At 35.4% G+C, this 12,853-nt stretch overlaps 1 long non-coding RNA gene across 1 annotated transcript; it reads right to left on the bottom strand.

Moving 5' to 3' along the window:
• Positions 1 to 5,668: 5,668 nt before the first annotated feature.
• Positions 5,669 to 6,116, bottom strand: LOC135083678 (uncharacterized). Its single transcript, XR_010259676.1, has 2 exons — positions 6,027 to 6,116; positions 5,669 to 5,986 (listed from the first exon to the last, which is right to left on the bottom strand). It is a non-coding gene; the product is annotated as an uncharacterized LOC135083678 (long non-coding RNA).
• Between the last annotated feature and the right edge of the window lie 6,737 nt (positions 6,117 to 12,853).

Genomic DNA, 12,853 nt, shown 5'->3' with positions numbered 1-12,853 from the left:
GTAAGTACTGGCATAGCATAATTAGGTAGGTTCCTATAGTAGAGCGAGCAGGATAGATGATATCTGACGTGCCAGAGCTGTCACGGTATACTCGTCTAAAGTTACGCGGCATTTGACATATGTCCAACGATTGTGAAACCTCAGTGGCAAAAATCGGAACTAAAAAAAGTTGGCTCTAGCGTTTTACGCTTTACTATCTTTTGAAGAAGTGACTGGATCCTTCTAAAGACACATTTTTGTGGTAAAAACTTTCCTTTAATGAAATGAAGTTTAGAACTAGGCTATTAAATGGTGCCAATATTGGTGGGAAGTGGGGTATGAAGTATGCATCGTTTGAAAGTGCTTGTCGCGGGAGGTGCGATTTATTTGATGCCTAGTGTATATCCCACTCACGCAGGAATCTACTCACTACATTCTCATCAGTGTGCTTACCATGAGTTCACATTAAGGAAAAAGCACACTTATCAACCCGGAAACGGATCGTAACCGTATCATCTCGAAGCGGTCAGTATTCTTTGTAAACAACGCACTGCAATGCACACTTATCCGCGCCGTAATGTAAACGTCTACGATACGGTTGCGGTACGGTGTTGATCCCTTTCCGGGTTGATAAGTGTGTTATGACCTTTAACCAACTGGTAAACGGTCAAAGTTAGAATACTAATCTGTTTTTGTTTTGTTTCAGTCAATAAAATGGAAAAATTAAAGAAGATCCAAAACTATTTATCAGGTAAAATAACTTTTTACTAAATTATAAATCTTGTATAAATATAATTTTTAAGAAATACGTAAACATGTGTTTGTGATGTATAAGTAATTATATTTATTAAATAAATACAATTATCTTTCTTTAAGTAATAAATGGACACTATTTACAAATTATTTCTTTTAATTAAAACAAATATTCCAATTTCCAACGATATGGATTTTATAGTGCTTGATATTAAAAAATAATCATAACAAACATATTGTTCATAGATAATTGATGATATACTTAAATAGATAATATCATAGATTATTCAATTTACAGAATAAAGAAGGCTCAAAAATTATGTTGTTGATATAACCAAGCCGTCTAATGTGATATAATAGTGACTTTAAGGGCATTATTATAAAAAAGTTAAACCTGGTTAAACCAGTTAAAATGTCATTTCCAGAAGTCAATTTAAACTAGAGTTTAACTTTTTGTAATAAATGCAAAACAAGCATAGTGATAAGTATGTTTCAAAACACGTTGTTTGGGACTAGAAGCGTAGTGTAAAATGTCCAGGGATATTTATTATTATTATTAAGGGCTGATTTTTCAATCGTCAGATAACTTTTAACCGAAGAATAAGTTTGACACATTGATAGTTTCAGTATGGGAAATATGTCAAAATGACAAGTTTATTCTTCAGATAAAAGTTATCTGACGATTGAAAAATCAGCCCTTAGGCACTTAAAAGCTGAGTTGCATGCAACAACTTACTTTAACCGTAACTGTAACAAGAACCGCTGTTTTTATTGAATTTGACAGATTTTTGACGTTTGTTAAAGTTAAAATACTCAGTAACTCAGCCTAAAAGTAGGTCATTAATTTTAGTTTCTTACAGCATTGAAAGAAAGAAAGAAAGTTTTTTTTTATTTAGTCCAATATCCTTAGACTAATAAGTTTGCGTTAATACTTAATGGTTGTATTTTTTTTTAATGGCAACCAAACCTCTGGGAGGTTTATTTCTGCCAATGTCGAGTGAAAAATAATTGACATACTTATCAATAGAACGTGGGTGTTTCAGATCTATTGATTTTTCATGGATTCCGTGGAGCTAAGTATGCCCGTGAGCAGGTTTCGAGACGCCACCGGGTCCAAAGCGGGTTGTTCATACGACAACCCACTCGACACTCGATGCGCGCTCAAATTCGAAGTACAGGGTGGCCCAGAAGAAAGTTCACTTTTGAAAATTCAAGGAAACGACAACTGTACATTTTTATAGAACTTTTACTATTGCAATTTAAAAGAAATTTAATGCAATTTATTTTTAAATTTAACTTTATTTAATTATATCGCCCAGGAGATTTCCTTGACGCTTACAACATTCGATCAACATACATCAAAATCTTGAAATGCGTTCGTTAGAATTACCTCGAAACCTATTTTCAATTTTTTTCCGAATGCTCAGCTTCAGTTGCTGCATGGTTGTTGGATTATAAAAGTACACTCTATTAATTAATGTAACACCACAAAAAAGAATTTTCTGGAATGAGATCAGGGCTTCCTGGGGGCCAGGAGATGTCACCCCTGCCTAAAATTATTTTTTTGTGGGAACATGTCTCTTACCATCTAAATGCTCTCATTTGAAGTGTGACACGTAGCCCCATCTTGATGAAACCAAGTGCTCCGGTCATAGCCTTGCGAATCTTGCAGCTTTGAAATCAAAAAGCTTTTCAGCCTACCAGTATAGCGCTCTCAAAAATTAATCATCCTTTCAATGCAACAAACCAATTAAGCAGGGGTGAAATCTCACTGCCTCTAAGAAGCGCTAATCTCATTCCAGCAGACTTCTTTTTGTGGGGTTACCTTATGAGCAGAGTATACTCTAATAATCCAAAAACTCTGCAGCATTCATCCATCCTGAATCCATTTCGAGGTAACTCTAACGAAAGTTTTCCAAAATTTTGATGTATGTTGACCGAATGTTGTAAACGTCAAGGGAATCACATGTACGATAAAATTTATGAAAGAAAGTAAATTTTAAAATAAATTGCACTAAATTTCCTTTAAATTGCAATAGTTAAAGTTCTACAAATATGAACAGTTTTCGTTTCCTTGAATTTTCAAAAGTGAACTTTCTTCTGGGCCACCCTGTATTTCAATGTTTTTTATAATTTATCACTTCACTGCACTTTAGAACACAAAATAACACCAAATTTGTACACTAAAGTCCATTAAATAATAAATTGAAACCATTAAAACAGATCGACCATGCTTCCCGTTCAACTACCCTCCACGGAATCATGTTTGTATTTGTTCAGATATTAAAACACTGAATCTTATGTCATCTTAATAAGTGCTATTTTACAAAAAAACGTATTTATTATTGTATGTGTGTTGACTATACTAAGCTTCGATCAATCATGTTGATTTTATCAGTATTAAAAATATTTTCCATTCATAGTCACCTGAAGGATTTAATTAAAAATCCAAAATAATATTTATTACGTAAAAATGCTAATAACTGTTACATACTGTTTTTTTTTCATATCGAAACTAAAATAAATAAATAATAGCAGTTTTGATGAATAGAGAGTAAGGTAAAGAAATGTTTTGTCTTGGAAATGATTTGTTAACCCAATAATTGTTACATCTTCTTCTTCTATACAGGGTGTTGATTTCAATACCCGCCATATTTAGGGAGTTGATTAAGTAGCTTATTCTGATCACGAATCAGCAAAAAAACTGACTTCAAATTTTTTTTTAATTATATTTTAAATATCTACGATTTCCATAATCGACCACTACAGTGCAGAATAGTCCCCCAACGCAAACGGCGCGCGGCGCTCACCCGGTGACCCGGGCAAACGCTGCGCCCCCCGTCCCGCGCCCCACTACCCGCGCTCGCCCATGAGTCAGTCAACTATCAGCCACAATCAGCTGTGAGTTCAACGACGACTACTGGACGGAGCTTAATCCAAATCTACCCTAAAAATGTAATGAGTAAATTAGTTACTTACACCTTATCACGTTACGAGTTTATTTTTTGTTCTAAAAACTAATTAATTAAGTAGGTCTTTAATAAAAAAACCTTTTACACGAATTTGCTTCCTTCCGCAAAATAAAAATTTTTACAGAAGCTACATTTTTTTAAAATTAAACCATGCTTTTATGTGTGTGATAAGCTTGTACCTACTTATCATTCAAAAGTACTGTAAACAGATGACAATAATGCTCTTTCATACAGGTTCGTTATTCCTTACATTTCTAGCTCTCTACCTTAATAACTTTTACGTCTTTACGATAGTAATTATTAAAATAAAACTTAACTTACCGCAAACTGAACACCTAGAAATAACACACTGGCAAACTCTTGTTCCTTCACTTTCGATAGGAGATAAGACAAGATTTTGTTTTTAAACTCGATTGATTTCAGTATCTAAACAAAATTTATATCATTTAGCACTTCTTTCATTTAAATACAATAATACCGCCGCACGGATATCGGGCTCGCACAATACATACTTCGCCCATCTTCGTGTTTCGGGCGTCATCGGCGCTCAATCGTGGATCATCGATTTTCTCCATTCATCAGTCCGATTTTGCTTCCCACGTTGAGAGGCTGCGCGCACGCTCCGCGAAATCTAGCTCGTATTTAGAATTCCTAGTACTCAATCGCTATTTCTTTATTTCTTGCCTTGTAACATCAACTTTTCTCTTCCTCTCTGCTTGATAAATGTTTTCTAGTACATAAACTTCTTACTACCGTGTTCTATCTCTGTAAAAATTTGATTTAAAATAATAACGTAATTTAATTTCTATCGGCGTTTAATTTAAATTCCCTGAACGACTGTTAGGCTGTTAGTTAGGTTCAGGTTAAACTTCCATTCTTCATAACTTACATAAAATAATTCATCATCATGTTCGTGATTATTTTAAATGAACTTAATTTCATTACTTACACGAAATAACTATCAAAATGTATTGATATTCTTATCGTTTTAATAATAACGATTGAGCTACTACAAATCATTTGCATTTGAGTATTTTGGAAGCTTGCTATAAGAGCATTAATTATGATAGGACGGATCTTTAGTTAACAAAGATCTTCGGTCATCGAATGTGCAAATTTGCGATTTTTGATTGTTTTCTCGTGCGGTTTTGAGTAGTTAGTGTGTGAACGTGTGATAGTGAGTGTGGTAATAGTGAGTGAGTGTTAGGAATATGCCTAACCATACGTACAGTGCTCGTGAGTAGATACGTAAACATGGTTTACTGTTACGGGAGGGCACGTGGAAACGCATCTGAAGTCGCATCGGTAAGTACCTAACTCTAAACTTAAAGGACATTCCTTTTTAATGTAGGAAGTGAATAATCTGGTAATTTTGTGTAGAAAGTACTCCCGCCGTCGCGGTAGGTAGTGGCGGAAAGCGCTCCAATACACTCACACACACATAGGAAACAGCAAACTAATTTAAAACGAACTTTAACTTTAGTTAGTCAAAGAAAAATACCTATTTACACTACCAACTTTACGTATCCTTCAGTAGACTATCCAACATGATAAGCGAGCGATCGCGATCCGCGTAGCTCGATGGGTGCCCGTGCCACAGTAAACGTATATTGCATTATTGCGAGCCATAGTACAGTTGATGTTGCACGGAAAATATTCGCTAAAAATTCCACTTTCGTTTGTAATTTATTTTTTGGTGGATAATGCGTTTATGTAAGTCATAATATATCACCTAAATAAATATGGCGAGTATTGAAATCAACACCCTGTATATATAAAAATGAAACCCGTTTTCCGTTGTCACGACATAACATGAAAACGGCTTGACCGATTTGGCTGATTTTTTTTTTGTAGTTTTCTAATACTCTGTACAAGGTTTTTACGGAAAAAAATATAAAGAAAATCTCTACGCTAAGGCGGTACGAAGTTCGCCGGGTCAGCTAGTAATAAATAAAACCAAAACACACTTTCAAAGCGGTATATTTTGTACAAATAATTAAAAATCTCTAAACCTAATTAACGACATTGATAGCACCACCGTCATCGCCACAACAACAACCGTCGCCGACGTCTACTCCACACAATCGTAGCACAAACGCGCATAGTGTGACGCATAGCAGGCATCTTATGATCTGGCCGCACGCACCGCAGTCACCACAGTCGCATGTGAGACACATTTTGGTTCAATCACTTTACACTTGAACTTTTGACTTGTTGAACCTTATAAGATCCGTTGGATAACCTTGTACGATCCGATGGAACCTTGTACGATCCGATGAAACCTTGTACGATCAGATGAAACCTTGTACGATCAGATGAAACCTTGTACGAGCCGATGTAACCTTATACGGATCGTCCTGTTCCGTATTTACGGTCTTTTTTCAAAATAAATGGGCAATTATTATTCTCCACAGCGATTTAAGCTAACTGACTCATATTGGCTTAACGTGAACATATATCCATTTGATATGTATAGGGTTTTATCAGCAGGTGATAAGGATAACAATGATAATAGGTATCATCGAGATTTCTTATGAAACAACTATCGAGTTTACCATGAAGCATTTTTCCTGTGTTTTACTGTTTCATAGAATCTTCATTCATGAAAATGGTATTTAGATTGTTGTCAGCGAAGATTAAGTTATTGATCTTTTGGCTACATCTACACTAATGTTATAAAAAGAAAAGATTTGTTTGTTTGTATTGAATAAGCTCCGAAGATTTGAAAAAATCTGTAACCATTAGAATCCTACATTAGTTCCAATGAACATAGGCTCGCCGGGACAACTATTTGTTAAGAGTAAATGTGAGATGTGTTGGCATAGAGATAGTTTGAGTCCCGGGAAAGGACATAGGATAGTTTTTATCACGGTTTTTGAAACAGGAACGCGCGTGATAAAGTTTTTCTGTGGCAGACAAAATTACACGCGGGCGAAGCCGCGGGCGGAAAGCTAGTGATAATAATTATGATGATCGCGAAGCGAAATATTTTTGTAGAGAGTCAGTTCAATTTCAGTTGTCAGACAATCATTAGGTTTATCGTAATCTACTTATTTCGACATGTGTGGTAGTTTTCGGAAAAGATGTAATTTTGCTATCTGACGAAGGCCAGTTAGTTCCTAGTAAACGCACTGATAAACTTTGGATTGATAACATTGTTTGAATAAGATAAACACTCCTATTTGTATACCCAAAATCATTTGAATTTAGTACTCCTCTATTAATACGAGTTGTTAATACAGTCACCGTCAATTAGTTCGTGGCACCCAAATTGGCCAAAAAGTGGACAACACAATCTTAATAAGATTTATTCCACTTTTTGGGTGTCACGAACTATGTATTTGACGCTGACTGTACCTAGTGACTTTATTGTATAATCTTAGATAAAGTTCTAAATTCACATTAAAATAAAGATAACGGAAACATGTAAATATTTCTTCTTGAAAAGATAAATAACTGAAGATAAGTAATATTATCTATTATCTATATTCTTCGAAATTGTATTATTATCTATATTCTTCGAAATTGAATATTGCTGCTAAAAGTTTACCTTCACTTAACATTACGTACATTATTCACAATATTGTCTTCTTCCTACAAATAACAAAATACTGCCAAAACAACTACAAGATAAAAGTGAATAAAACAACATTTAAAATTCCAAAAATATATTAAAAGAACCGTAATAATAAAATACACTTATCATAAAATACATTTCGTCAGTCATCACCACAAGCACAGCAGCCGTCGTCCACTTCGACCCCGCACATCCTGAGAAGAAACACGCACAGTGTGACACACAGCAGGCACCGTATGATCTTGCCGCACGTACCACAGTCGCCGCAGTTGCATGTGATACACATTTTGACAGCTATGTACTTTTTGATCGACCTCTTTACGATTTATGTACTTTTTAATCGATCTCTTTACGATTTGTGTACTTTTTGGACGACCTTTTTACGATCTGTGTACTTTTTGAACGACCTTTTTACGATTAGTGTACTTTTTTAAAGATCCTGAAGATTTTGAAAAAGTTTTTTCGGTCACTGTTCTGTTTTTCAACGTTTTTGTTCGTTACTTGGAAGAATATGATCAATTTTCACTGCACTTTTGAATAGATTGTCTATATTCACTCAAATATTTTTCCAAGATGAGATATTTGGTTTGTTTTAAGAGTTTTTGAGAGAACAACTAGCAAGATAACTTCACTGTATCGTAATAGTTAGTAAACTGACTGAGTCACACAGGTTTCACCTTGTGACGCGGTCTACTTAAGCGGAAAACACACAATTGTCGCGGTGATAAACTTTTCCATGTTTGGAAGTGAGCTCTATTTTCATTCAATTAGAGTCCATTAACAATGAAGTGATACGTACGAGTACCTACTGTGTATATTTTTATCGTTATCTTGAAACGTATTGAAATGTCTTTACTTGGATATTTAACAGGTGAATGCAGAAAACACTATCTATTACCTAACGTATAGGTTTGCCTGTTTAATATTAATTCAAGACGCGACATTACTTAGTGACAATAGGGGTTTTTGAGCACAAAATAAAGTGTTAAAACTGCGTAGCTCGTATCAATTTATAAACGTAAACTTTGGAAAAGAGACTGACGCCCGTATTCACAAACATTACTATTAGGTCTCACAGTCCGCTTGGAGCCTTGGACACACGGGGTCACACACGAACCAATCACAGAGCTCTAACGCTGTGCGTTCGATTTGCTGCTTCACTTAAGCAAGTATCGTTTGTGAATACGGGCGTGAAAATGTGAATAGGGTTTCCCTTCAAACAGCTCTATCACTGCTTCAAAACATTACCCTCCTTCTGCGCAGTCGGCTAAAAAAAAGGCTCAATAACATCTGCCCCATTTAGGGAGTCTTCCAGTAGAGGCATTTCGTTTATAACTTTTCCAAAGATTTCATTAACACAGTTCATTAAATAAATTAGCCATGACTCACAGTTACCTCCATTGTAATAAAATGCTTAATGAATGACTGACGCATTCGCTACACTTCAACTATGTATTGTTTCTACTAATTACTTAACACTTTAAAAACGAGTTACTTACTTAACACTTTAAAATATGTGTGTCATGTTTGGAAGCTCTTACAATAAAAAATATAGACTTCGCTTGTGACTTTACCTGCATAGATTTCGGTCAGTCACAAAAAGTATTAACGCGCTCTAAAACCATGAAATAGTTTGATGTAGCTAACTTGAGAAATTAAGGACTCTTGCGAAATCGTGTTATTTGCTGATGACACATCTTTGATTTTTAATATTGATAGAAGTAAAAATAACTTTGACGATGTAAATAATGCACTAACAAGAGTTTTAAGTTGGTTCACTACAAATAATTTACAACTCAATGCAAAGAAAACAAAATGTATAAAATTCTCTTTGCCTAACGTAAAAACAGTTAGTACCCAAATAGAACTTAATAATAATGCAATCGATCTGGTAGACTCTACTGTATTTCTGGGAATTACCCTGGATTCAAAACTCCAGTGGGGCCCCCATATAGAAACTCTGGCGGGAAAGCTCAGCTCAGCGGCTTTTGCAATAAAAAGGATACGGTCATTAACCGATGTTTCAACAGCTCGCTTAGTCTACTTTAGCTACTTTCATAGCCTAATGTCATATGGAATCATGCTATGGGGCAAAGCTGCAGATTTTGAAACAATATTTATTTTGCAAAAACGTGCTATAAGATACTTGTATAAAATGAAAGCAAGAGCGTCCCTTAGAGAATTGTTTAAAGAAATTGGCATTCTCACGGCCGCTTCACAATACATCTTAAACTGTATTCTATTTATTCAACAAAATATTAACGAATTCAAAAAGAAAAGTGATATTCACCAAATTAACACTAGAAATAAAAATAAATTGGCTATACCCGCTTTTAGACTTAATAAAGTGTTTGCCACTTTTATGGGACAAGGTATCCATTTTTATAACAAAGTCCCTGATAAATATAAAGAGCTACCGTATAATAAATTTAAAGGTATAGTTAAAGATCACATGCTTAAAAAAGCCTATTATACAACTCGAGATTTTCTTAATGATAAGTCATCCTGGGAGTAGGATTATGGTCCTCTCATGCTCGCACTAAAAAGAATTAAAATGAAAAGTAATATTGTATAAACTAATAATAATTTCTCAAATGTTATAGTGTCATGCTTCTCAATCTGGACTGTTACTTAGCTTTATTATTAGTTTTTTTTTTAAAGAGATAACTTGGCATTGTCATTCTCACTAAAATGTCTCTGGGGTGGTGGCGTAGTGAGGCGGGTCGTTACATTCCCTCTAATATGGTCGAGTGAAGCGATGGCTGGTTCACTCGTCATGTCTGTGAACAGGCGCTGCTTTCGGGGACTGGTCAATCCAAGTTATTCAAATTTATGTATGCGAGTCATTTCTACTAGTACCTTAATATGTAAGTCTAGATATTAGCACGTCACTACCTTGTTTAATATACCACGCAATCTTGTATACCCATTCTTATGATACACCATACAAGAATGCATGGTAAATTCAGTGAACTGCTCCTGAATCGAATGTACCTACTACTACTATTTCTATTTATTTATATTAACCGGCAGACAGTGGTGACTGAGTTTGTTGCGGCGCTTCTTCTCAGCACTTGCCAAATGTTGGTCTCGAAGCGCTGGTAGGGTAAAAAGATTATGAGACATGTAGAGGCTCCTTAAGAGCATATGACGATTTGTAAGAACTATTTATTAGTCTAAACAAATAAAGAAATTTTGACTTTGACTTTGACTTTATTGCTCCCTGCACAAATTTTCATCACCTTCATGTTTTCTTTTTACTACAAAATGTTGCTCATGTCCTTTTCCAAGGTTCAATTGAGTCTAATCTGTGGTCTAATTCATAATTAAATGATTTGGACGCGGTCTTTTGATTTCTATTAAGTCTCGATTCGCGGGGCTTGAATTTAACACCGAAAGGCAGAAACAAGAGAACTTTTTTCAGTTACAATTAATACTAGCACATACTCGTACTTTTCGTGAGAAAAACAAGTCATTGTTTCAAATTCTACAGAAGCACATTTTCTAACAGATACAGTATAGTGCTATGCGTAGAACACAACCGCGAAAACATTCCAATCAGGCCCGTTTCAAATCGTACAGAATTCCGCCAAAATTGGCCTTCCCTCACCTAATACCTACTTACTTGTAAGCTTGGATAAATTGGGCCAAAAGAAAATGGAGGACAAACGCTCGTTTCGGCTACAAAGCCCTGTAAAATAACTAGGCGCAACACAATACCGGTTTTTATTAGAAATGTCCAATTTCTTTTATTAGTTCAACATCAATATTACGGTCCATTTTTATTTGTAGCTTAGCCTTAGAAGTTACAGACTGATTTTATAGGATTTTTAACGGAAAACAGTGATCTGCTTAATGTAACAACGCAATGAGATAGGAACTACAACATTGTTTAGACTAGGCGCAGACCACCGATTTTTAGTTGGCCGATAGTTGTGCCCGATTTTAAATTGTATGAAGAATCGGCCAAATCAAATCGGTGTACTTAATGTGCGCACTTCCATACATGCCCATACTGATCAACTGCCCGACTAAACTATCGGCCGACGAAAAATCGATGGATCGATCGATATCGCCTAGGCTTACTATAATAATATAAAATCTAGCTCTATAATCTAGTACTACCTATTTGTTTGTTTGAAATTAATTCGATATCTAAACGGTAGTAGATAAGTAGGACTTCTTCACACTGCAACTTTTGTGCCTGTTGACAATGTTATTTCTTTTGCTATTTATTTAGTTTCGTTATAGATGTAGTGAAGTTATGTACTACGGACTTTAGATACATAAATGGCCTAGTGCTAGTCCGAGTTCCTTCTTTCTTCTGCCACTTCTTTTCAGCGCCAGCTCATAATAATGTTGTCTCGAAGTGGTGGTAGGGAAAGCTATATTTGAGACGTATAAAACTGCCCAGAAGCGCCTTCTTCTTATAAATATTTTGATTTTGAAATCCGAGCAAGCTACTAACATTTCTTAGTCAGATCCTCTAGTTACTTGAAATTGACCATAGCAAAGGCAGATTTCTCTCAATCCTTAACGTAGCCATCTCTCTCTGTGCCATCACTTCTGCAGCAATCGCAATCACACTCTATACCGCAAAGATGGAAGAGGTACGCGCATAGTGTGAAACAGAAGATGCATCGGAGACTCCCGAAGAAGTTGCAGCAACACATAGGGTTATTAGGACACTGTTTTCGGAAATTCTGTATACATAATCATATGCTTAGCTGTAATAGTAGAAGCCAGTGAACTCGTCATAGCTGAGTCTTCCAAAATGACATTCCTTGATGTAGGTACATTTGGCCGGTTAGCAGTGATGGGAACTAGAAGTCTCAAATCTATAGTAAAAAGGTTCTTCCTTCTGCAGGTCAGGCCATTTTCAGTGAGAAGATAGACGTGTAGCAAGGTACCAACTGATGATGGTGTAAACAGGAAGATTAATCGGTGGCCAGATCAGATCCATGAAAAACTAACTAGTTTTCCATTATGATTATATTCTATTCAAGCAACCTTTAAACTCTTTGAAAATCTTCTATTCTAGATTAAGGGTAGCTAGGCAGTAGACTGCTGAATCTTGAAAGGAACGTGTGTAGATTTTCACGGTATTTATTTAATCCTCATAAAATTTACTAAGTAAACTTATCATAAGTATGAATAATTTTCAGAGTTTATGAGTAAGTAATTTGTAAACAAACATTCACTTTGTGACTTGACAATGACAAACTAAAACTGCCAATATTTGTATATGTTTGTATATGAAAAAATATATCCTCCCGTGGTGAGGCAAAGACGTAGGTAGATCCAATAAGGTTAATCTTCACATACTTTACATGTTAAAATATTTATCTACTTACCATCATCATTCCATCTTAGACGGCCGTTTGGTGTAGTGGTTTGCACCGGACTACTAAGCCAGAAGTCGCGGGCGAGATGATTTGAACAGGAACGCTTCATCAAATGTAATCAAGAGCTAGCGCATCCAATATTAAAAATAAAAAAAGACATCTTTAATTCTAACTCGAGTGAATTTAAAAAAAACCATAGCTGAAAACATGCCATTTTATTAGTACAA

This window comes from Ostrinia nubilalis, chromosome 24 (genome assembly GCF_963855985.1).
Source record: "Ostrinia nubilalis chromosome 24, ilOstNubi1.1, whole genome shotgun sequence".
In the NCBI taxonomy this organism is placed as follows: Eukaryota; Metazoa; Arthropoda; class Insecta; order Lepidoptera; family Crambidae; genus Ostrinia; species Ostrinia nubilalis.
This window is presented reverse-complemented; position numbering and strand designations above follow the sequence as displayed.